Below are 27,539 nucleotides of genomic sequence, written 5' to 3' on the forward strand. Positions count from 1 at the left end.
ACGATTGGAGGCTGTTAGGAGAATCTAGAAGAGTTGCTTGACAACAAGCGTGCGTGCAAGAAGGTTATCGAAGTCTTCAGAGTGTAATATATATATATATATGTATAGCTGTTGTGTGCGAAATAAAGTAAACTATTTGTATTTTCGAATCCTCTGTATACCTTAACATGGTAGCAGAGCGTGGTTACTAGTTTTGCAAGCTATTTAGTGCGTGGTTTTTAGTCTTGCGAGTTTAGTAAGGGAAGAAACGTTCAAAGAATATAAAATAAAAGAAAAAATACTTCAAGCACGTAGGAACGCTTGAGTAAAGAATAGGAAATCAATTAAAATGGAGAGATCGGAAATTATGATATCGATATTTGATGGTGAGGGTTACGGTATGTGGAAGAAAAGAATAACAATGTTTCTGAGGTATAAAGAATGTGATATTGTTATAACTAGAGTGAAGACTGAAACAGACAATCCAGACTGGGATAAAAAGGATCTGAAGGAGATAAATATAATTTACAGTGCCTTCTCAAATAGACAATTGGAATATATTAGGGGAGAAAAAACAGCGTATGAAATAATGAAAAAGTTCGACGAAGTGTACTTGAAAGAGTCGACGGCACTAGATCGTGTGCAGAAGGAGATTGGAGAAGATAAGTCTTGATAAATACAGTGATTCAGCATCGTTCTTTAGCGATTTTGAAAAATTAATAAATGAATTAAAAGGTGCAGGCGCACAAGTGAGTGAGAGGGAAAAGCTGAATTACATGCTAAATACGTTACCCGAAGAGTATAGCTACATAGCGGATAAAATAGATGCAGTGAAAGAAGAGAAAGAAACGGTAGCGTGCGTGAAGAATAAAATAGAAATAGCGGAAAAGAAAGATAAGTCTAATCGAGGAGAAATGAAAACTAATGCCTTTGCTGCAAAAAAGGAAGGATGCTTCAAATGTGGAAGAGTGGGACATTTTGCAAGAGAGTGTCAAAATAGCGTCCAAGGGGAAGCAGTAACAGTTATCGGTGTGAGTCAACACGCGGTCGCAGCAGAGGAAGAGGAAACAATGGCAATACGAGCAGGGGGCGTGGAAACTTCCATCGTCAATCAGCAGCCGGCACGAGCGAATATGGCGAATATGGCAACACAGGAGCAGGCACATGGATGGCAACAGCGCACGCAGCACACAGCAGCGAGATGAACGAGATAAGTGGTAACGAAATAACATGCCTATTAGATAGCGGTTCTACCGATCACATTATTAACGATGTAAATTATTTTGATAAATCTATCGACCTTAAAGAACCGGTAAATATATATTTGGGCGATAATAGATCGATAAAGGCAACAGAAGTATGAAATGTTATTAGCTATTTTGAAGCATTTGGAAAGCGAAATAAAATAAATATGAATAAAGTTTTTTATGTGAAAGAAATGTCCGCAATCTTGATTAGTTTAGGCAAGTTAACGGATAATAATAATATGGTTATTTCAAAAGGAAATATTGCAAAAATAATAGATGAGAACAATAAACTTACAGCTTTAGCGGTCAAAGAGAATGGTACATATAAAATGAAAAGTATATTGAAAGGAAGAAGCACTTAGTAAACAGTGCCGAACGTAGTGGTATGAGTAAAAAGGAAAGATGGCATAGGATGCTAGGACGCGTAAATTTTAGATACTTAAATATTTTGGGCAAGTAAAGAGCAGCTAGTGACAGGTATACCGAATAAATTTGAAAAGGAATTGTTCAAATGTAAGGTGTATATAGAAAGTAAAATTCATAATTTATCTTTCAAAAATAATCGAACTAAGGTTAGGGAGATAATGGAAATTATTCATACGGACGTGTGCGGTATCTTTAAGACTACCGGATTAAATGGAGAGAAATATTTTATTTCATTTATCGATGATTATAGTAAAATAGCTAGGATCTATTGTATAAAATCAAAAGATAAGGTCTGTCATTCTCTCGTACAGTTTGTAAATGAAGTTGAGAACTTAAGGGGCAAGAGGTTAAAAATATTAAGATGCGGTAATGGAAGAGAATACTTAAACAATCGAATTTATAAATTTGCTAGGGATAAAGATATCATAATAAATAATTGTCCTACCTACGTACATGAATTAAGCGGGACAGCGGAAAGGTATAATAGAACAGTGATGGACATGGCGCGTTGCTTGTTAACGGAAGCGAAAGTACATAAAAAGTACTGGCCGGAAATAATATGTACAGCGGCGTACTTGAAAAATCGAATACTAGCAAACATTGTAGAGAGAAAGACACCTTTTGAAATATTCTTCGAGAGAAAACCAAGTGTTGAAAATTTGTATCTATATGGAAGTAAAGTTTTTGTAAGAAGGCCAGAACAAAAAAGAGTTTCTAAATGGGATAAGAAGGCAGATATGGGAATTCTGTTAGGATATAGCGAAGTAGGTTACAGAGTCCTATTAGGTGGAAAAATAACAGTAGCGACATGTAGAGGTCGTAGAAACAGACAAAAAATGTATCGGTTTTGAGGAGAATTCATTCGATGCAGTTAGCGATGATAGTAAAGATAATTATTTATTGGATAGCATGAATAAGGAAGAGTTAGAAAGTAGAGAAGATGAAAATGATAATAGTTCTGAAAGCTTAAAGATTCCTAGGAGATCTACTCGTAATAAGAAAATTCCAGTATGGTATCCAGAAAAGGAAAACAGTAGTGAGATTCACGCAAATTATTGTAGAGTAGATATCCTTTGTACATTTGAGGAGGCGATTTGTTGTGAAAATAGTGAAGATTGGAAACAGGCTATGGATAAAGAAATAGAATGTCTCTATAAAAATAAAACTTGGAAATTGGTAGAAAGGGTAAAAGGCAAAGAAGTATTAGATGTAAAATGGGTTTACACGAGAAAATCAGATGACAGGTATCAGGCTAGATTAGTGGTAAGAGGATTTCAACAAAGAAACGTAGTCGATGACATATATTCTCCAGTAGCGAGTAATCAGACCTTTAAAATATTGCTATCATATTGTTGTCAAAATGCATTAATCATTGAGCAAATGGATGTAAAAACTGCCTTTTTAAATGGTGAAATAAGTTCGGAGGTATATGTAAATCAACCAAAGGGATATGCAGACGGAACGAATAGAGTTTGTAAATTATCGAAAGCGCCTTATGGGTTAAAAGAAAGTCCGAGGAACTGGTATGAGTGTTTTGATAGGTATGTGACGAGATTGGGTTTTAAGAAGAAGATTTAAGGTTACATTAGAAAAGGAATGAAAAGTGTGAAACGATAGATTGTTATGTGGACGCTGATTGGGCAGGAGATCATTTAGATAGGAAATCTACTTCTGGATATGTAATTAAATTGTATGGAAATGTAATCGGGTGGAAATCTAAAAAACAAAGGTGTGTGACAAAAGCCTGGACGTATGCAGAGTATGTAGCTCTATCGGAAGCGGTGAGTGAATTAATGTCTATTAGAGAAATTATGAAGGTCTTCAATGTAAATCTAGACAATAACCCTGTAAAAATTTATGACGATAACTCTGGAGTGATAAGTATAGCAAAGTACGGAAATTTCACAAAAAATTCTAAACACATTGAAGTCCATTACCACTACGTTCACGAATGCTTAAAGGAAAATAAGATAAATATAATTAAAGTAGGTACAGACGAAAATACTACATAGGTTCTCTAAGAGGTTTTTCTATGTGCGATAGTCGAATCAAAGATTTGAATTTTTCGATTTGATCTACAGTGTTTATATTTTCAATAATGTTAGAAATTTGGACTGAAAACTTACCACCATTGATAAAGCATACTGGCGTTGGCTTTCCCTCGAGGTATACAATTTTTTGAACGATTTCTCCTGATGCGAGGGTTGGTTCTTGCTGCAGCAGAAGGGTATTATTATCTAATTTTAATGTTTTATTGGAGAGTTCGAATCGATATTGATTTAAAGCGGGTAAGCCTAATATGCCGTCTTCTATGATAGGGAAATTATCATCTACTAAGGCAAATTCTATCTCTTTGTTCAATAAATTTAGTTTAATTTTGGAATTGGATTCGTATTTGGAATGTCCCATGGAGAATTTCTATGTGTCTGGTATTATTGTTCCTCCTGGGTAGCATCCTTGTTTAAGCAAGTTGATTCCTGCTCCCGAGTCAACGAAAAATCGCAATCCTGGTCGTCCTGGTAATTGTAGTCGTATTGTGGATAATCTTCCTGAGGTATCATTGTTAATTCTGATTGTTCTTGAATGTGGTTTATTCCTGGAGAGGCTTTTGTTTGAGGCGGTATTCGAAAATTTTGGCATTGATTGGCAAGGTGTCCCAATCGATTTCATTTGAAACATTTCGTTTGTGACCTTTCGTTTAATGGTCGATTCTCAAGCTTTGTAAAATTATTCATTCTTGGTTGAATGTTTTGTGTGGGTGGAGTTTTGTTATTCATGTTACTTGTAATCGTGAAGCGGTTACCTACTGGACGAGACGTCTGGTTACGATAAGATGGTGGAGTGGTTGTTTGTCGTGTCATCCGTCTGCGAGCGTTGTCTTCGCGAAAGTATTTTTCCACGTCCATTGTCTTTTTTTCTGCATCGATGATGTTTGGGGGGGGGGAGGGGGGATTAGCCAATAGCACGCGTCCTATTTCTGAACGAAGGCCTCTTACTTACATAGTCAATCACAGAAACCATGTATAGTCGATCGTTCATCGCTCATCGAGTTAGTTCGTCTTTATATTCATTGGTAATGCTGTATTGAAGTTTGTTGAAAACACGTCGAAATCTAATGTTATAATTTTGCACGCTTTCGGTTATTCCTTGCTTTATCACTCTTAACTGATCTTGGTGTTCTCTTACTGATGCTTGAGTAGCTACGTTACGTCTTAATCCTTCGTACAGAATTTCGAATTCGTTAATATGAATATTGCGGATTGTCATTGCGGCTTTTCCTACAATTTTCTCTATTTTGATCATTTTTAATAATAACGTTTGTTCGCTACACATCATTCTCATTTCTTTTATTTCACGAATAAAATCTTCTACACCTATATCGTCTTCTCCGGTTAGTATCGAAGATACTAAACAGCTTTTAGATTTCCAGAGTTTGCAGCTGTTGGATTGGATGGTTGGACATATGTTGGTGGTCTTGGTGGCACAGGTGGAGGTGGATTAGTATCGTGTTTTAATATTGATATATTATCGTCATCGTCAGTCATCATAGAACCGAATTCAGTTGATTTTACGTCTATTTGTGATAGTTTAACACGAGAGAGGTTTCTACCTAATATTTCCATTTCGTTAACGCGTTTTCTATTTTCTTCGTTGGCTAATTTTAAAGCATTCTTTATTTCGTTAAATTGTTGTCGAAATTCTTCGTTCTGTCTCTGTACTAAGTCTAAAATTGCTCTGGTAGAGGAATCGAGTGATCCCGTTTTATTTTGGACTCCACTTGTAGAGGGTAAACTTGTCTCGACTATTGAGTCTTTCTTGTTGTTCATAGTGAATATTGTCTCTTCGCTAGAGTTACTAGAGAAACTAACTTTTCGCGTTCTATATTGTTTAAAAGAATCCAGACTTTTCTCACCTTGATACGTAAGTTCGTAGAATGAGGTTCCCTTGCGGTGTTTTCCTCTGTGGCGCGTTCAAAGGTGTTGTTTGAGTGTCAAACTCGTTCTGTTGATTTGTTCTATGCTGGCAGTGGTCCCGTTGATTTGATCCACTGTGGTAAATTATTGGCAGCAGAGTTCATAACACAAGTGCTTCGAATCCTTCGATCTTCAATAATGTCCGTAGACCGAAATCGTAATTTCGCTTACACTGAAACGAATGGATCCTGGCAGGATCGCCAAAATGTCACGTAAAAATAATGGGAAAATAATAATAAAAAAATGTTGGGTTCTTGAACCAGAGTTCGAGGTTTTTTTTAATAGGATCTTTATTTTATAATAGGATTACAAGTGTGCGATTAGACCGTTACCGAAAGACTGAAGCCTCGATCAAGACTCAGCCCTTCTAGATGTTCGTTTATCTTATGCCTATGTGCCGAATTCATATTCCTTTGTTTTGGGAGTCGGTGTCGTGTGCAAGGCGGTTCAGATTTCCTGAGTCTGTTGGAGATATTTGTTGACGTTACATGTACGTCAAGATTGCGTCAGTGTCACGAGGCAAAACAATAATATGAGTCGCTCTCGATTTGCATCGTCCTCTAACTCATGTGCCGCTACATACGCATATAGCTATTATTTCTTACAACCTAGCGTATGCAGTTGTGTATGGGGCCTTAAGTTCACTGTTTATAGATACTGCTAGGAATTAATCGAACGAATTCAACGCAGTCGCGTTTACAGTGTTCCGTATTATCGGAAATGCCGAATTCGCGTGGTTTCGCTTTGACGTTCGTCCACGTTGACGATTGTTCAAAGAACAACCGAGTGGCCTCCGCGTCGCAGCTACGAAAGACATCGAAGCCGCGACATCCTTGAGTGACTTCCCTATCTTTTCCTAAAACCAAGGATGACGCAACTCAGGCAATCGTTACAAGCGTTCGAACTTGACATTTTCTTACCATACTATCAACAAAAAATGAAAGCTGGTTTTCAATGAGTCATTATATAATTATATGATATGTAATTTATAAACAGAATTCATTGTAATGATATAGATAGATTTCTTAGATAGTTAAAGAAGGAAGTTGTTCGCAATCATGCACTTGACAACATATTCAAAAGTCATTGAAGTCGGAAAAGACGTTACGGTTCTATAGTTTCACCCAATCAATATTTATTAATCATAAACGAAGTAGCTATAAATCTTGACAATTCCCAGTTAAACTTAAAATAATTATTGCATTTTTAAAAATAATGAAAATTTATTATTTGCATAAGCGATCTAATGATCATTCTTGCGTTCTTCATTGTAAATTAAAATAAATAAATTATACACTTTACTTTGTACCGCTTAGGACTGAATTATAACTTTACCGAAACAGTGCAAAGCATTCTTTAAAACTCTCTAAAATTCATTTGCATTCATTTCATTTATATACATATATTTATACATATGTTGAGTTGATAGTAAAAAGTACTTCAATGGAAATTATTTAATAATAATAATTATCTACTGTGCCCTGTTCTTTAAGGATTAAGTATGTAGTAGTTCCTGTGCTCACAGTTAGAAAATAAACTATCTATCTTGTCTTGTGCGTTCGGTTCCTCATTGTGTCTTTTGATGCCGTTGATGACACATATCACTTCATAGTGAAAAAAGCAACATTCAATCACGGACCAGCAACATACTCGAGATCTTATAAGGAAATTCAAGAAATTCAAAATAAAATAGAGTCGAACTCAATCCTAAAATCAAATGGAGTTATTATTACTCGACCGAACTATTTTCAATCAACTCTCATTGAGAATTATAAGTAAATTTTTTTGGCGTGGTACTGTAACAAGCAAAATTTAACATAATTTTGAGACGAAACGCGAAAGTAAATCGATAAAAAGGAGGGAGGGTTATATTTCCCCTTTCCTTCTTGAAAATAGGCCGAAATCACATTGAAGCGGATCAAATAGTACATATATACAATTACATAGTCAAATAAATACTAACAAAAGGGAAGCCAGCACCAATACCTTGGGCCTTGATATATGTTGACAAGGACACACTTCTGATTAACTTCCAGAAGATTTTAGCCATCACTCGTTAGTCCTTAAAAATTTATTAACAGAAGCATATTGCTACTACTATGTACAGCGTGTTAAAATATTTATTTGTCAAAAAAGTGGAACGCCAAATTTCCTGAATGTTGAAATGGTTACCACTTCTAAGAAAATTCTACACCTGGTCTTTTTAGTTTTCTCAAGCACTGAAGCCATTGACAGCGCGTAGACAAAAGACTGCGACGAAGTAAGGCCATAAACAATAGACAGGCGACGTTGGCTTCGGGGTTTTCAGTTATTGGGTAACACAGCTAGCGTGCGGATCTGGACCAGCTCAAATTGTATTTTTACTTATTCACTTCTATTTAAATATATTTTCTGCCTTACAATTTATCCACGTGTTTTCTCTGTTTACACATCGAATAACCTCAACACTGAACATGATTAACAAGGCCAAATTTTTTCCTGTTGCAAAAATCTGTTCTCTTAGAAACAGGTATTTAAAGTGTCCTGAATTTTTAAACTGATTTTGTTCATATTTTAAAGTCAGATATGTAGTATCGTGGATAGATTGCCTAAGAAATATCGGTTTTTTTTTCTATTTACCGTACCGTATAATCTACCGTACAAAGTTCTTACATTATATGAACCATATAAAAACATAGACCTTCTTTACGTATTATTCTTCTTACTGCTTCTTGTGAAATTCCTACTCGATAAGCTATTGTTCGCAAATACATCAATAGATTTATACGTACACTGCACAAACGACACTTGCTCTTTCTTACGTCAATGTACACAACGAGCGTCGAGTGGAAATCAACCTAACCCCAATCGACGATCTGAAACTTCTACTTCACGCTGTGATCTTCCATTAGGTCTAGAACAAAGAACAATTCCCAGCACGCTTTCTAAACTTTATTACTTATTATTATGTTCATAATATTATTAATTTTGTATTAATACAATAATAATATCGTATCATTATTATATTATTTCTTTATTTTTCTGCTTGTATTGTCTTTTATTCGTAATATATTATCGCAATATAATAACAAAATTAGTTTAAGGGATAATGGAACCTTAAAGATTTTTTTCAAATGAACGGGTCATTTGCAAACCATGATTCTTTTTAGACATTTGTTCTTCGTGATAAGTACTATATGACGAGGTAAAAAAATTTGATTTTGAATATCATGCTCAAAATCAGTTTTGCGAATCATTTTTTCTACAGATCTCCGCAGATTTAAAGATGTAGCATCACCCCCTCCCCAAAGCAATTACAAATAATTTTTTAATACCTTGTACATTATATTCTGCCTATATGTATGTCGGGTTTACATTAGAATTAGGGTTAGGGGCGTGAAGCGAATCTTCGTTTGGATTACACCTCGTCGTTATGCAGTAGAGAAGACATTGGCTAGTGCAAATACGATTACCATAGAACCGGACAAGTAACCGTGGTAATTAGATACTCGAGAAACTAATGACAATGATCCTAGGTTCAATAACGAATCCGCGGACAACGGGACGGTAGTCGTACGCACTCGCAAAAATCTAAGTCGGATTCTGTGTTAATATTCGCTGACCGTAAGGAGTTAATCCTTTTTGTCGATGAGACCGCAAGAGAGAATGACTTTCCGTCCCGGTGATACCCCAGAGGAAAACTATGACGGGGTGTGTCTAAGGACACGAGATCATCGGATTCGTCGGGGACATCCTACGTTCGGAAAGTAAGGGAAATTGACGTTGCTGCTAATTGGCCAATCTCCATATCGGTAGTTAGAAAAGGATGCTAGCCGCCCTTGAGGGAGGGTTGCTAGTGGGAGACGTCGTTCGTGGAAAAATAGGTCTCTCTTGTCTTCCCGTAACTGGGACAAAGACTGTGTATCTGTTGAAGGATTTTAGGTAACTAGATATTAGTGTTTATGACGGTCCTCGGGCTAGCCGATCACGTTCTGCGGAGACGCGTCGGCATCTGGTAAACATCCTGCCCGGAGAATAGGATCTGCGTGTGGCGAGCTACGGGACAGAAACCGTTGGAATGTTTACTGCCACGTGTTGCTACAAATCTTTCTTTTAAGGGGAGCTATATGATTACTCAATGCCTTTGTTAGATGGAGAGTTCGTCCCGTTGACCGCGGCTACGTTCGGCGACTAATTGTCGCCTTGAGCCCAAGCTCATTGTCACAAGTCTCAAACAAATACAATTGGGTAGAATGACGGCAAATCGTTTAGTTACAACTGTAGATTTTAATTACAATGTTTTTATGGATTTTCCCGAGGTTTCAGAGGGAAGGCACCGGTGTCCTCTTATCTCCGACATGTAAATATATGTGACTGTGAATTGCAAACACGGACGTACGTGTTTATTTCCTAGTTTTTATTTGAAAGGAACATCACATATGTTGGTCGTTCCACTCGGTCCGCGAACTCTGCGAGTTCATAAAAATCTATTCCAACCCAATGTTCCATATGCGAGCGAAGCGGCTTCTCTAACTTTCGGCCAAAAAAACATTTCTAAAAATTTCTTGTTCGCTCGCATATGAAACTGGTATTAGGTTGGACTACCTTTTTTACGAGCGAGTAGAGCGAGCAACGAGAACAGTGTTTCTCTACTATATGTAAATGAATACTATACATTGATTTTTATAAATATTTTTTATTGATAATTTCTTATGGAATAACAGGCGATCGCTAAAATCTTCTAGAAGTTGCTCAAGAAAATGTCCTTGACAACATATATCGAAGCGAACGTCATTAGCAAAAACTCTGACGGATCATATATTTTTTAACAAGAACTTTAAGATAAAATATGCAAGAGAGCATTATTTAAAGAATTGAAAGAAGGATAAGTATGAGAGAGAAAGCAGGTTGTGACTTTTATTGATATAACTGTTTTACTATACTAGCAATAAGAGGAAAATTGAACAAAACAAAAGCTAATTAATTACATATATATGTCGGGTTCACATTATGATTAGGGTTAGGGGCGTGAAACAAATCTTTATTTGGATTAGACATTATTGTTATGCAATAGAGGAGATATGTACTAGTGTAAATATGATTATTACAGAATATGGCAAGTAACTGTGGTAATCAGATACTCGAGAAGCTAATGACAATGATTCTAGGTTCAATAACGAATCCGCGATTAACGGGATAACAGAATGCGCCTTCTTCCAAGGTCCACGTTGTACCCAACTTCCTTGTTTACGGTTCAAGTATTACTGAACTAACTCTTTGTTAAAACATAGAATATCCACCGAGCGTAAGGACGCTATGTAACTAGCTAATGTGACCTCACGAGGGAATAAGTCTCCGTCGCGTTGGGGTGTGTCTAAGGACACGAGATCATCGGATTCGTGGAGAGATGCCTTCGTTCGGAAAGTGAGGGAAATTGACGTTGCTGTTAATTGGTCAATTTCCATGTTGGTGGTTAGAGGAGCTAGCCGCCCTTGAGGGAAAGTTGCTAGCGGGAAGCGTCGTTCGTGAGAAAAATAGATTTCCCCTATCCTCTTGTAGTTGGTACAATGACTGTTTGTTTGTTTGAAGGACTTTAGTTAATTAAATCTTAAGATTTATAACGGGTCCTCAGGCTAGCTGAGCATGTACTGTGGAGATGCGTCGACGTCTGTTAATCATCTTACCCGAAGAATAGGACTTGTGTGTGGCGAGCCATTTTAAGGAGAGCTATAGAATTACTCCATACCTCTGTTAGGTAAAAACATTCATCCCTTGACCGCGGCTACGTTCGGCGACTGGTTGTCGCCTCGAGCCCAAGCTTTTTTTTTTTTTTTTTTTTTTATTTATTTGTTGAAATTACAATCAATTCTCGCGTTGAGAATTTTCAGTAATTTTTCTGGCGTGGCGCAGTGACATGGCTGTTTATTTACAATAAGTTAATACTTATTATAGATAGGTATAATTTATAAGTATTATAAGTAAGTGCATATGCTTAATTTGGATAATTAAATGAATCTAACGTTTAGGTCTAGCGGGTAGTGCCTCTTCAGCCTGCGAATCTGGTCCGTCGTATCGAGTAGTCCAGTGATTAGGGGGTTTCGGTGTTTGTTGATTCTTTTGCTGTATCTGTCGCTATATTTTGCTATTTCCTCTTTGACGGTGGGTATCTTGAGGTTGCGGTGTATTGTTTCATTGGTTACATACCAAGGTGCGTCAATTAGGGATCTTAGCGTTTTCGATTGAAAGCGTTGGAGTATTTCAATGTTGGAGTTACTTGCTGTTCCCCATAGTTGGATTCCGTAGGTCCAGACAGGTTTTATTACGGTCTTGTAGAGGGTAATTTTATTCTGTATATTTAGTTTGGAGCGTCGGCCCGTGAGCCAATAGAGTTTTTTTAGTTTGTCCTTTAGTTGCTTCCTTTTATCTGAGATGTGTGTCTTCCACGTTAGTCTCCTGTCCAGGGTCATGCCCAGGTATCGGACTGTGTCCCTGCTAGGAACTGTTGCATTGTTGATGGTGACCTGGGGGCAGGTTTGTTTTCGGAGCGTGAAGGTTACATGTGAGGATTTCTTTTCGTTGACTTTGAAGCCCCATTTGTGAAACCACTTTTCCATGGAGTCGAGACTTCGCTGGAGAGTGGATGAGGCTATTACCGGGTCTGCGTGGGTAGCTAATAGCGCTGTGTCGTCTGCAAATGTCGCTATTGTTATATCGTTTGATATAGGTAGGTCGGCAGTGTAGATGGAGTACAGTAGGGGTCCGAGGACACTACCTTGGGGTATGCCGGCTTCTATTGGGAATGTTGCGGAAGTGGCGTCTAGGCATTTAACCATGAATTGTCTATTGGTTAGGTAAGATTTTAGGATGGAGTAGTAGGGGTGGGGTAGGATCTTTTTAAGCTTGTATAGTAGCCCTTCATGCCATACTTTGTCGAATGCCTGTTGGATGTCTAGGAAAACCGCTGAGCAATATTTTTTCTTTTCGAGTGTTTGGCTGATCGTATGAGTTAAGCGGTGGATTTGCTCTACTGTAGAATGATGTTTCCGGAAGCCGAATTAGTGATCTGGGAGTGTTTTCAAGTTCTCTAGGATTGGAAGGAGTCGGTTCGTGAGCATCTTCTCGAATAGTTTGGACAGGGTAGGTAAAAGACTGATTGGGCGATAGGAGCAGGTTTCGTATATCGGTTTACCGGGTTTAGGGATGAGGGTAATCAATGAGATTTTCCAGGCCTTAGGATAGTGTTCCAGGCGAAGGATGGCATTAAAAATCGATGTGATGAGTGCTATCCCTTTTGTGTGAAGTTCCTTGATTGCTTTATTGCCTATTAGGTCGTGTCCTGCTGCTTTCTTGGGGTTTAGGCGACTGATTGTTTCTATAGTCTCTGCAGAGGAGAAGGGTTCGATAGGAGGGGACATTTGGAAGGGGGTGTGCAGGTATTCAGTAACGTCCGCGGCGGTTTTGGGGGAATGGGGTTTGAATACTTTTGACAAGTGTTTAGCAAACAGGTCGCTTTTTCTATAGGGCTTCGCGCCCATCCACCTTGCGGACGACGGATGGGTGGGATTATTTGTGGGGGGCGTGTGAGTTTCCTAGAGGCCTTCCATAGTGAGTAGTTGGCGTCGGCTGTGGGGGATAAGTTGGCGAGATATTTATGGAAACAGTCGTTTTTATAGTTTCTTAAGGTTCTGGATAGATTTCTAGTTGCGTTGTTAAGTTTGCGTTTGTCCTCCGGTGTTCTATGGGTCTGCCATACTCTTCTTAGTCTACGTTTTCCTGCTATTTTTTTTAGTATGTATTGGGGATATTCTTGTTTGCTGTTAGATGGCTTTGTCGGTGTGGAGAGGCGGATTGCGTTTATTATGCTCGTCTTTAAGTATTCCGTGGCTGCTTCGATATCTTCCTTTGTTTTTAGTGGGGTGAAGGCTGAGGTTGAGTGTGTAAAGACTTCTCTGAAGAGCTGCCATTTGGTGTGTTGGTTGTGAATGGAGCCATTAGGTGTATTCTCGATGATTGTTGAACTGACTGTTGCTATCACGGGAGAATGATCAGAGGAGAGATCAGCCGAGGAGTTGATCTGGACGTGTCTTGATGGGATATTTTTAGTTATGAAGAAGTCGAGAAGGTCGGGTATTTTGTTGTTGTCAGTGGGCCAGTATGTGGGTTCGTATGTGGTGAGGTAGTTGAGGTTGTTGTTTATTATGCTGTTTAAGAGGTTTTTGCCTCTTGCTGTAACCAGTCTGCTGCCCCATTGGATGTGCTTGGCGTTATAGTCTCCTCCAACTATGAATCTATTGCCCAGGGTGTCCAGGAAGTTATCAAAGTCTTCTTTGGCGATGGAGTGTCTGGGAGGGCAGTATACTGCTGAGGTGGTGATTGAGCCATGACAGTCTTCTATTGCTACGTTTGTTGCTTGGAGGTAGTCTTTCTGGAATGATGGAAGTTCGTAGTGCTTAATACTTGCTTTGATTATTATTCCGGTGCCACCGTGGGCCTTTCCGCTGGGGTGTTGGGTATGGTAGAATTTGTAACCATTTATTTTCAGGTAGCTCTTGTCGGTGAAGTGGGTTTCCGATACGAGCATTACGTCGATTTGCTGGTGTTTTAAGAAGAGTTCTAGTTCAAGTTTGTGTTGCGCTAGACCGTTGGCGTTCCAGAGTGCTATGCGCCTTGGTTTTATTTTGAGTCGAGGCGTGCTAATTTTTCCACGATGAGTGTTAGTAGCGATAGCAAGTGATTTATTTGCTCTGATTGTTTCTCTATTAGCTTTTCAAGCCTTGAGGAGTTGTCTATGTTAGGTGGGTTGGGGACACTGTTTTGGGGAAGGTTCCTTTGGCTGTTCGGGTTATTTTGGATGCCTTGTACTGCTTGGGCATAGGAGGTTGAGGTGGAGATGAATTTGGTAGGACTGGGTGTTTGGTTGGTTGAGGGGGTTGGGGTAGTCGTGAATTTCGGCGGGCTGGGTGTTTGGTTGGATACCTCTTTTGCTCTGAGCTTAGGATACCTGTTCGTGTATAGTGTTTTATATGCTGGGCAGCCTTTGTAGTTGGCAGGGTGGTCCCCTTGGCAGTGGATGCATTTCGCTGGGGTTTCCGGTGATTTGGCGCACTGGTCAGTGGAGTGAGTGCCTGCGCATTTAACGCAGCGGAAAGTATGGTTGCAGTATTTCTGCGTATGACCGTACCTTTGGCACCTTTTGCATTGCACTATTTCTTTTTTCACGAGCGGTGGTTCGATCTTTACTATCGCGTTCATTAGGCGACTGATGTTGTAGATTTCCTTATTGTTCGGCTTTTATTTAATGTCTAGGAAGAATAAGGATAACGGGTCTTTCGAGACTCTATGCCTTATATTACTTACGTTGATGACTTCGTGGCCGAGTTTTGAGAGTTCGTATTTGAGTTCGTCTATGTCTGCTGAGTGTTGTATGTTTCGTAGGACCACCCGGAAAGGCCTTTCCTGTTTGAGTTGGTAGGTGTGGAAGTTGGCGTTCAGGGTCCTGAGTGTCTTGGTGAGTTTTCTGTAAGCTTCTGGGTTCGTCGGCAGTATTTTTACTTTATTGTTGCTTATCTTAAGGTTATATTCCTCCTTGCTGATATCTCTCTCTAGGGACTTGGTCATTGTCTGTATGTCAATGACGTCGTCCACAAATATTGGTGGGGGAGGGGGGATTCTCTGCGAGTGTTGGTTTGGTGGCGGTTCTACGATTTCCATGGCGTCGTTTGAGGATTCCAATACGGCGAACCTGTTGTGTGTGTTTATTTGCGTTGCTGTTTCTATTTTCCTTTTCTTTGTAGTATTAGCGTCGTTAGTGCGGAGAGTTCTGCTACACTTCTGCCACGGGGGGTAGCACGGGGTAGCTGCGAGTCTGCTCCGGAGAGCCTGGTCGCGGTTGCTGGACCATCATCGAGCTAGTTAATTCGGAATGAACAACTAGTCGTGAGGCTGTGAGGCTAGTATTCGGGTTGGGGTTAGGTGCGTGGGATTTTCTTCTCCCTAAAGGGTAAGGGACACTTAGCTGTGTTCTCTTTCGACGGTTGGGCGACACGTGTTGTTTTCGGACTACGCTGGGCACTAGAGACACGTCTGCACGCTTCGGCACTCCACAGCGAACTGAGCCCAAGCTCACTATCATAAATCTGGAACAAATACAATCGGATTGAATGGCGGCAATCGCTTAATTACGGCTATGGTAGAATCTAGATTAAAGTGTTAAGGGACTTTCCCAAAATTCCAAAGGAGAGGCTCCGGTGTCCTTTCATCTCTGATATATATATATATGCTCAGATTTCAGAGCTTAGTTTTAGGAGTAATGTAATATCGTAAGGTAGTTCGAATTAGAAATCAGTTGAAAATAGATAAAACCGAGTACGTCGTCTTTCTGTGGTTCGTTTACATTTAAGAGTGCCTGCGTGACTAAAGGCACGTAGTTGGTAGTTCTTACATAGGTATGAGGGAAACAATAGACAACGTTAGAAGAAGGACGGTTTCGCTATCCAAGGCGGGACGACCGAAAGATCAGAGTGTGCGAGTCGAAAAGTGTGCGTGTTGCGAGAATCAGAGCTAATTGAGTCGTCGAAGAGTAGAGTCGTTAGAGGTAATCGAGTCGTCGAAGAGTAGAGTCGTGAGAATTGATAGAGTTGTTAGAGAGAGAGAGTGTGTGTGTGTGTGTTAGATTCGTTGTGACGAGGGTGGTCAAATAACTGTAAAGTTATTTGATATAGATACGAGTATTGCATTTAGTTTCCGTTAAATAAACATCGTTTTCTGTCCAATTTATATTTGTATATTCAATTTAATATTAATAAATTGTAAGTAATCGGAAAAAAAATTCTATCCTTATTTCCACGATATTACAGTAATATATTGTATTTCCCAGATTACTTTCATTAATATTCGTCTTAAGACATTAATAACACTCAATTTTAATTTTATCAAAGCAAAATAAATATTTTTGTTTAATTAAAACTCTACTCCTAAAAAAATAAAACTTTTCTATTTATGCAAAATTGCATGCAATAAAAGTTTCAATGAATACACTTCGTTTTGTAACTGTTTTCTTCAATCAGAAAAGATAACGGCCAAAAAATTATTGTTATTCCACAACTAATTGGAAATTTTGACAGTTTAATTCGATCATTGGATCGATTACACGTACGGTGATTTTTCAAATTCGGAATCAGTTACAGACCTAACTGAAGAGTTAAGCCCTGCGATGTGTAGTTGGTCCAGGGACAGTGTGGCAAATCTATTCGTTCAACGCTGATTGGTTCCGCCATTTATAAAAGCGCTTCCTGCAGCAGTTATGTATAGATTGGTATAAATATAAATGTATGAAGTATACGTTTACAAAGTTGTCTGTAAACAAAGTGTAATAATATTTACCGTGTATTGGAGTGTATATAACGACGGAAATAAAGAATAATAAGAAAAAGTAAGATATTATTAAAAGTCGCTCTTATTAATAGATATAAATAATAGTTGAATAACCTTTTTATAAGATTGCTAAAGATAACCTCAAAAGAAAATACAACTTTTTTGCAAAGTTTAACGATAAATTATATTACAATTTTAAATTAACATCAAATTTTGAGCTACACACATCTTAGTAATTAAATCTGTATGGTGTTATCCGTTTTTACTTTAAGGTGATTTATACTTCGTGTTTATTACAAATTTTTGCAGTCATCATAGAGAACATACAGAATTAACATTTAAGTTTGGAACGTTAGTTCAAATGCCTGATTACTCAGCCAAGGGATGCAGAAACAAGTCAAAGAGTGGTAAGAAAATGTATTATCATCCGAACGATCCCAAACGAAGAGAGTAATTCGCAATTAATTGCGTAACTCTTGGTGGAAAATAGAATGTAATTGAATATAAATCCAATTTTTAATATATTATGTTTAACAAAGTATTTGCATTACATTATTCCAGTCATACAGTATTTAAAAAAAATATATAATAAGCATAAAAAATGTATTTAAGTTTTCATTAATAAAATTAGACACTAATGACTTTACGCTGTTAATTTCCCTAGGCCATAGTTGTACACACAGGTCTGTTAACTGCTGTAAAGGAGATAAGGTTCTTAATGTCGCAAGATGTACTTTACCAATCGGCCACCATTGAACACTGCGATCGAGTAGCTAGGGTTTTGTGTTTGGCGCCATTCTTCGGTGAAAGCACTAAAGGTAAAGAATATAAACTAAAGCAGTAAGCTTATTCAATAACTAATACTATATTATGTATTTATTATAATTTCTCACCATTTATTTCAAGCAGATACATCTACAATACTCCATTTATTACAGAAAGCATTGTTTAAATGAATATTAATTATGAACCATTATTAAACATGCATTATTATTACCAACAAACAAGTTTAACAAGACCACAATTTTCAAATTAAATATGTACACATATCTTTAATGCTTTTACATTTGACGCATATATTGGAAAGTAAGTTTGTTTTTAGTTTTTTCTTAATTTATTAAAAAATTGTGTAACTATTAACATTACCTATAACATACGTAAATAGTGTCATATTTAAAATATTACCCATGATTAAAAATTTTCAATGTTATTAAATTCTTTATTGAGGAAGCTAAATTATAATATAATTATAGAGTTTACAAAGGATTTTAATAATGAAAAAATATTTATTTTATATAACATTTATTAGACATTAGTTAGATATAAAATAAGAATAATATAATCATAATAATCATATATCTAAGATAAAAGTTGATCTCCATGATCATTAACATGGTGTTGCTTTTTCCTCACACCCTCCTGCTACACGCTTCGAAGCAGAACATACAGCGAGTAGATATTACGGAATCAGATCCAACAGCAAACAATACAATATGTATAGAACTCTAATCATGGAAACACCAACACCTTTGGTAGCCGAAGTTATGCACAAGTAACTAACCTAATCGCCACCCTTAACACCAACATAGCCAAATCCATCATTAATACACTCAAGCAACCACCGTTACAATACTAACTAACGGCAATTACTTCCAGACGTAGCAGTATATGCACCACTGCGAACAGGCAGTACATTGACAGAGATTATAGAAGTAGCATTGGCAACTACTACTTATGAACCAAATAACAGGCAAACAAAAATAATTCCGCAAGACTTTCTTGACAAAATCAGAGGAAAAAAGGTAAGCGAAAGCAAAATGACAAAAACATAGAGCAGGTGAAAGCAAAAAAACATCTAAACAAACTTGCAAAGGAAATAGAAAGTAAAATAAAAGATCATAATAATAACGAATTCTCAAAATTCATAGATTCACTTTCTGCGTACGAGAATTCCAACTATTTCCTATGGAAAGCCACGAACAAAATAAAGGAGCCAATTAAACTAATCCCAGCAATCAGATTAACGGACAACACATGAGCCAGAAGCAACGAAGAGCAAGCTGAAGAATTTTCCAACCACCTTTGTTGAAGTTATCTCTTCGAGGAACGCGTGATGAATGTGTAACAGAAATATATTTAAGTATAAGTGTAACTGTAAGTATAAGTATAAATATAAGCATAAGTATAAGTACAGTGTATACTAATCCAGAACCACACTGTGGCAGCGTTACATTACAACAGAGCTTCGAAGCCATGAGTCTATGGGTATTTATATAATTACGAAAACTGGCCGGTCTATATATACCCTGCTGCACCATCTGTGCATGGCATATTCCTAAAAAAGGCTATGAGACTGAGAGGCCCTTCAAATTGATTTAGAGCTAAACAATACTCAATAGCATCGGGGACTAAGAGAACTAAACGCTAGAGAAGATGTAGTTTTCCTAGAAGTGAGTATTACTTCAACACCCTCCCTAACACTCGAAATCTTTACAAACGATTACTTTTTAACATCATTGTTATTTTTCAGACCTAATTTTTGTCGTAAATATTGAAATCTTGGTTTCGGTAACGCCTTCGTAAATATATCTGCTTGTTACGTCCGGCGACTCTCTACACAAAGCAGACTCCACGCCACGTGAGTTCTATTAGAAACAGTGACAATGACTGTTTTGTATCGTATCTGGTTATATTATTTATTGTTCTTACTTGGTGCCCGATTTTTGTTAGTTCTTTGCATATATTTTTGGTGTTTGTTCTTGGGTATAGGTCTCTAATTACTACTTTGTGGTTCTTTTCTGTTTTGAGTTGGTATGTATGATGTATGGTATGTTTAATACTTGCGCCACTTTTCGAAAGATTTTTGGAGTATTTGTTTGCACTTTGACTTGTTCCAGTTTTAATTCCTTTATACTGTAGTTTTCTCTTCCGACAGTGTTGTTTAATAGTTCAATAAGGGTATCTGTTATTTGAGCATGAATGTAGATCGGTGGTGGTTTAACGATATGTGTTGTCATTTCTTCCTCTGAACTCGTATCTCCGTCTTTTATCAGTGAGCTGAAAGAATTTCGGAGTGGGATGTCCTGTAGCCACTGGTGCATTTCTGTAATTTTTATAGCGCTTGTATTTAGGATTATTTTACGCCTTTTGTGAGCTGTTGCTACCTTCCAGTTTTCATCTTGATAGGATAGTTCGTTATTGTAGCTGTTTTCTTCCTGCTTTTGCAACGTTTCCATTTCTTTTATAGGCTTTCCTGTTCTTTGTTAATTGGTTGTTTTCTGCTTAACGTATTTGTAGCTTCATTTATGAAACATATGTCACCCTTTTTTGTTTGGCGGCGGTATTGGTTGTTGCATTTTGAAACTTTTACCATGTGACAGTGTTCGTTAACGTTTTAACCTCCTAAATTCACTATTTATCGCACTAACACTGGAGCACATTTATTCGCGCCTGTTTACCTCGACTGCTCGGGCAGAATTGTCATTACAATGCAATTATCTATATTGTTACATCGAGGCCTTTCTTCTATTTTGTCCGGCAATTTTCATTTTTAACGTGATGAACATTTTCTTCTACATCATATTTTAAAATTTGTTAACAATCACTGTTTACAAATTGACGGCAAGTACCTGATTTGGGATTATACGTTCTATATACATCGAACGTAACAATAAGGAACACAGAAAGCAACTGAGATATAACACGATATTGAAATTGGAAATTAATTACACCCTCGTAGCGGTGCCTGCATCAGCTTGGACTAATTCGCAAACGATGGAAGTTGTATATGTTAGAGCGAAAAGAAGCCTCGCATATTCAATCTCAGAATGTCATGTCCGAAGGAAGTCCATCTCCAACGCAGCTAATCGAACTATGCGTCTAATCGAACTTTTCGGGGTTATTTTCATGTTCGGTATCATTTTGATCGAAAGAACCTCAACAATTCAACTAAAACAACGTTTTGTCGATGAAATAAAAGATGTAGAAGCTTCATTTTTTCTATCGAAGAGATCTTAACAAAAGAACGATAACAGGTTGTACCTTAATGCCTCGATGAAAGAAATTTTATATTTTAACGTTTCAATATTTTAATGATGCAATAGTATAATATTTTAATAAGAAGGGAGAAATGGTACGTTCGTGTACGATTTTATACTTTTAATCGACAAAAATGACGTTGGAAGGGTAGAAAAGCTATTGAAAAACATTTGGATAATTTCTCATCGAAGCATCTGCAAATGTAGCTGCTGGCTGTAGATGTCGCTGCTGGGGTACTGCTATATTTTTCTAATTTAGATGCGTGGAAGAAAAATGGGACTACGGGCGCCGGGATTCGAATCCGAGTCCCGAACGTTCGTAACCTAAGGCGCTAACCACTGCGCTACCGTTGTCCGGTATTAGTTAGTGGCGGTAGTTGTTGTCGAGTGCCGCGACAGATCTATCGGACGATGACCCGCGGCCGGTTCGATCGTAACGTCGATTAACATGTATCAACGACTGGACCCGCTAGTAACATCAAAATACAATTTTTTTTGTCAAGGAGAAACATTGAATTATAGGCTCGCCCTATCAACTCAAAATCAACTTCAAATGACGACTAATTAGACACTTTGGAAAGTTTCACATACATCACAATCACGATAGACATTACGCAGGACGATTAATTCGTTTCTAAGTTTCTCTTTGTACAGAACCATACCGTCGACCGATGGGTCCGCGGTAGAAAACGGTAACAAGGAAGAATGGCCGCAGGAAATCCCTGACTCCTAAAGCCGCGAGCAAGGTGGTTGGAGCGGAGGAAGCGGCGATTGAAGCCATGAACTTAGGTGATTAAGATTAAGGGTACGCACCCTCCAGAACAATCTGGGACAGTCAAGACCTGCTTTTCCAAACCATTCTGGAGAGCACGGTTGCCCTAGCGGTGGTGGCCGAGCCATACAGAGTCCTGGACGCTCCGGACTGCGCCGGAGATACAGACGGCTGTCACCTGGACATCAGCGCCGGCATCGTCCTCCCACAGGGATCCTCTGGAGCGCGGCAACGGATACGCAGCGGTCGAATGGTCAGGAATGGTGGTAGTGGCCGTGTATGTGTCGCCCAACAGCGAATGGACAGCGTTCGAGGAGTTCTTGAACGGGGTAGACGACTGCCATTACGATTACGAGATATAGTATTACGTTATAATACATTACATTATAACGTATTCCGTTAAATTGAATTACGTTATATCATATTACGTTTTGCCGTTCCTTCACATACTGAGCAGAAGGCGAACGTTACCATGATCGCGGACGGATATTAAGACAGGCGGAGTGGGGATATGGTAAGAATAGAAAGGGAGGCAAGTGGATCAACACAGCAGTTGCCCGTAACCAGTCGTCAGTAGGAATCGCAACCAGAGATTTCTGAAGAAGTCGCTGGTCAAGAAAGCAAACGAACTGCGGAACGAAGCGCCGCGTATTAAGTTGGCAGCCTTCACGTAATAGAGTACATTCAGTAATATAGTATTACGTTATATATGTCGGAGATGAAAGAACACCGGAGTCTGTAATTGAACAATTGTAGTTATTCAATCCGATTGTAATTGTTCGAGAGTTGTGATAATGAGCTTGGGCTCGAGGCGACAGTCAGTCGCCGAACGTAGCCGCGGTCACGGGATGAACGCTTTGTCTAACAAAGGTATGGAGTAATTCTATAGCTCTCCTTAAAAGAAATATTCGTGGCGACACGCGACAGTAAACATTCCAACGGTTTCTGTCCCGTGGCTCGCCACACGCAGACCCTATTCTTCGAGTAAGATGATTACCAGATGTCGATGCGTCTCCGCAGTACATGTTCGGCTAGCCTGAGGACCCGTTATAAATCCTAAGATTTAATTAACTAAAGTCCTTCAAACAAACAAACAGTCATTGTCCCAACTACGGGAAAATAGGGGAGACCTATTTTTCGACGAGCGGCGTCTCCCACTAGCAACTTTCCATCGAGGGCGGCTAGCATCTTTTTCTAACCACCGATATGGAGATTGACCAATTAGCAGCAACGCCAATTTGTCTTACTTTCTGAACGAAGGCTTTTCTCGACGAATCCGATGATCTCGTGTCCTTAGACACACCCCATTATAGTTTTCCTCTGTGGCATCATCGGGACGGGAAAGGCATTCTCGCTCGCGATCTCAGTGATGAAAGGAGTAACTCTTTACAACCAGTGAATATTACGCATCCGACTTAGATTTCGTGAGTACGTTCATCTATCATCCCGTCGACTGCGGATTCGTTATTGAACTTAGGATCATTGTCATTAGTTTCTCGAGTACCTAACTACCACGGTTACTTGTCCGGTTCTATAATAATCGTATTTGCACTAGTCAATGTCTTCTCTATTGCACAACGACGACGTGTAATCCAAACGAAGATTCGCTTCACGCCCCTAACCCTAATTCTAATGTAAACCCGACATATAGTATAACGCTATAACGCATTACGTTATAAAGTATAGCGTTATAACGTACTACGTTATATAGTATTACGTAATATGGAAATAACGTATTACGTTATATAGTATAAGTAAAATCCAATGCAACCACAGCTATCAATATTGAAGATTAAATATGTAATTGAACGAATCTCCGCTTCCGTTGAGGATATGTAGACAATTCGATGCTCGTTATACTCCACGTTTGATGCCAAATACAACGCACATCATCTGGTTTGCGCTATGTCCACTCTTTTCCTGTCAAATCCGATGCAATTATAATTTTTAATGCTCAAGGCTAAATATTCAATTCTACGAATCTCCGCTGCTATTGGACAAATTTCGACAATTCGATACGCGTTGTACTCCACATTTGCTGTTTTACACAGCGCACGTCAGTCGGTTTGCACTATGTCATCTCTTTTCCCTGTCAAATCCGATGCAGTTAGAATTTTTAATGCTCAAGGGGTAAATATTGAATTCTACGAATCTCCGCTACTACTCAGGATACAGAGGCAGTTCGATGCGCATTGTACTCCGTATTGGCTGCTTTATACAGCGCACATCAGCTGATTTGCACTGTGTTAATCCTGGACCCTGTCAAATCCAATGGAGTTAGAACTTTTAATTCTCGAGGCTAAATATTGATCTCCGCTGTTATTAGGGATACCTAGGCATGTTGGGTCCCAAAGGTGCTAGTGGTATCATTGCACTGTTCACGCCCAGTAGTGCCAAGTGCCAACTCCTCCTCCAAGTCGGTGGGGCTGGTAAATACTGACTTGTCAGTGGCTACGTGGATGGCGACGTGGCTTAAGAACTCATCCTGCCCGAGGAAGAGAACATGCATCATGGCGTAAACAATCACACGTCGCAGACCCGATCGGGTGTCGTGGCGGGTTAAGCCTTTCGTTACTGGCGGCTTCTCCTGCGTCACAAGCGCTCTGCGCCAAAAAGAAAAAACTTTCCTCGAAACAGGGTATTTATAACTTCTTAACACACTCACTTTTAATTGAAATTTGGGTAGGCCTACTTTGGGGGGGGGGGGGACAATCGTCTCCCCTAACGCCACATTTAGTTAGTTAGTTCATAGGATAGGCCTAACGAGAAGACGCGGGGAGTGTACCGGCAGTAATTTCCAAGAGGTCTCGGACACTGCTGCCAAACGTGTAGGTTGGCCACCGTGGAGTTTTTGTCAGTAGGAGTCTGGCACTACTCCACTAATTCTCCAGAATGCAGCGGAGTGTCCATGAGGATTTCTCCACGTAGAAGAAAAAAAGAAAGAAGGTGTTGAAGCATATAAATAGGTGATATATCGTATTTCAATTCTTTGAATTTTGTTTGAATTATTGTTAATTACAATCACAATTTCTGATAATATCATGCACACGATTAAGTGTAACCACGCTCTTAATCGTCATCGTTGTCAATTACAATTATAATTCCAAGTTTACTTACATTCATTTTAACGAAACCAATGTTTATTGCTAGAACACGCGCATATTCGTACAACGATGTTAAAAATCTGAGCGTAATGGAAATGTACGTACAGCAGATACTCACAGGAAAAACCAACGAGACTAATAATAAAATCAATGAATTAGAAAAAAAGAGCTATAGACAAATATCTTATAATATACCGTGGCATAATCTGCAATTTATTATAAAATAATTGATCCCAGCAGTATCAATTATAAAAGAAGATGGCTGAATATGATAGACACTGTCGAATACTAATCAAATATAATCATTTAGTTAATCTTTAAGATTTAAGTTAAGATACATCTTTGAGGAATCAATAAGTCTTTCGCTAATAGCCTAATAGATCCCTTGATAGATCAAACGAAGAAATACCTAACCGCGATTACAGCCAATTGGTACATATTATTCGATACATAATTAATATCTGTATCGCGTACAGCGATGCAAGTGGTATTGAAGAAAATAGCCATTTTATGTTACAACTATAACGAGTAAATTTACTCGTTTAACTTGAGAGGAATTAAAAAGGTACCTGACTTTTAAATAAGCATTAAATAAGAAATTTAAATATCGCAGACGGTGATGTAGGTGTTATTCAAGAAAAGAGAACATTTTATTTTGTAATTAGCACGAGTAAATGAACGAATATCGATAATATAATATAATGATTAATATGAATTTTATCTGGCTGATTATTTAAATACCTTAACATATTTCACAGTAACGTCATCGACTGCCGTTAGGCTCTTTTCCCTTTTTGTTCAAACTAATTGATAGTCGAAAACTAGTATCAAGGAGGTGTGAATTTAGTCTTAGTTTGTAGAAACTATTAAAATGATAAAAATGGATACCGTATTAAATCGTCGAAGGCGCCAATTTACGATAAAAATTAAGAAATTGTTCAATTTGATTTTGTTATAATGGAAAACCCGTCCTTTGCTATGTCAAGAGATCGTTAACGTTTGATTGACATCTCGACACCTTGTCAAGATATATAAGGGACGCGGAAGTCGCGCGCGAGCTCTTTCGTGCCTGAAATTCCGGACAGTGAACATCCAAGAAGAATTTAAATATAAGGTAAATAAAAAAAAATATCAAATAACAACATTGTAACTAGTAATTTATAACGTCTAAGCCATTAATTTACAATACTTGAGAAATTAATTTATAATATTTAAGCTATTAATTTATAACATTTAAGCTATTAATTTACAACATCTAAGCCATTAATTTACAACATTTGAACTGTTATTTTATACATGTAAGTTATTAATTTATAAAATTTAGGCTATTAATTTACAACATCTTAGCCATTAATTTACAATATTTGAACTATTATTTTATACATTTAAGCCATTAATTTATAACATTTAAACCATTAATTTATAACATTTAAGCCACTAATTTATAACATTTAAGCTATTAATTTACAACATCCAAGCCATTAATATACAACATTTAAACTGTAATTTTATACATTTAAACTATTAATTTATAACATTTAAGCTATTCATTTATACCTTCTAAGCCATTAATTTATAACATTTAAGCCATTAATCTAAAACAATTACACCATTAATTTTTAACAGTTATACCAATAATTTATAGCAACATTTTCCCATTAATTCAATGTAATTGTGTTCTTAATTTATAACAGTTGTACCCTTAATCGGCAGTAACTCTACATTCATTGACTTTAATCAATACCATAAATTCGTAGTGAGTGAATTAATGATTTATTTACGTTAATTATTAATTATTTATTAACGTTATAACGTATTACGTTATACGATATAACGTTGTAACGTATTACGTTATATGGTATAACGGTATAACGTATTACGTCATATGGTATAACGTTATAACGTATTACGTTATATGGTATAACGTTATAACGTATTACGTTATATGGTATAACGGTATAACGTATTACGTTATATGGTATAACTCTATAACGTATTACGTTATGTCGTATAATGCTTTAACGTATTACGTTATGTGGTTTAATGTTATATCGTATTACGTCATATGGTATAACGTTATAACGTATTACGTTATATAGAATATCGTTATAACGTATTACGTTATATGGTATAACGTTATAACGTATTACGTTATATGGTATATCGTTATAACGTATTACGTTATATGATATAACGTCATATAGTAAACGTTACGACGTATTACGTTATAAGGTATAACGTTATATCGTATTACGTCATATGGTATAACGTTATAACGTATTACGTTATATAGTATAACGTTATGACGTATTACCTTACAAGGCATAACGTTATAACGTATTACGTTATATGGCATAACGTTATAACGTATTACGTTATATAGTATAACGTAATATCGTATTACGTTATATGGTATAACATTATAACGTATTACGTTATGTGGTATAACGCTATAACGTATTACGTTATATGATATAACGTCATATAGTATAACGTTATAACATATTACGTTATGTGGTATAACGCTATAACGTATTACGTTATATGGTATAACGTTATAACGTATTACGTTGTATTGTATAACGTTATAACGTATTACGTTATGTGGTATAACGCTATAACGTATTACGTTATATGGTATAACGTTA

At 37.6% G+C, this 27,539-nt stretch overlaps 1 long non-coding RNA gene across 13 annotated transcripts; it reads left to right on the top strand.

Annotated features, from left to right (window-relative positions):
- The first annotated feature begins 15,449 nt into the window (after positions 1 to 15,449).
- LOC126876334 (uncharacterized) lies at positions 15,450 to 25,606 on the top strand. 13 transcript variants are annotated; one of them, XR_007694107.1, is made up of 11 exons: positions 15,450 to 17,036; positions 17,288 to 17,385; positions 17,643 to 17,796; positions 17,888 to 18,064; positions 18,419 to 18,530; positions 18,635 to 18,780; positions 18,907 to 19,132; positions 19,204 to 19,428; positions 19,509 to 19,616; positions 21,670 to 22,498; positions 23,439 to 25,606. It is a non-coding gene; the product is annotated as an uncharacterized LOC126876334 (long non-coding RNA). The 13 variants fall into 13 exon arrangements; XR_007694102.1 differs by lacking the exon at positions 18,419 to 18,530; XR_007694108.1 differs by lacking the exon at positions 18,419 to 18,530 and having other exon boundaries at positions 17,917 to 18,064.
- The last annotated feature ends 1,933 nt before the right edge of the window (positions 25,607 to 27,539 follow it).

Source organism: Bombus huntii, unplaced genomic scaffold, assembly GCF_024542735.1.
Source record: "Bombus huntii isolate Logan2020A unplaced genomic scaffold, iyBomHunt1.1 ctg00000070.1, whole genome shotgun sequence".
NCBI classification, from domain to species: domain Eukaryota; kingdom Metazoa; phylum Arthropoda; class Insecta; order Hymenoptera; family Apidae; genus Bombus; species Bombus huntii.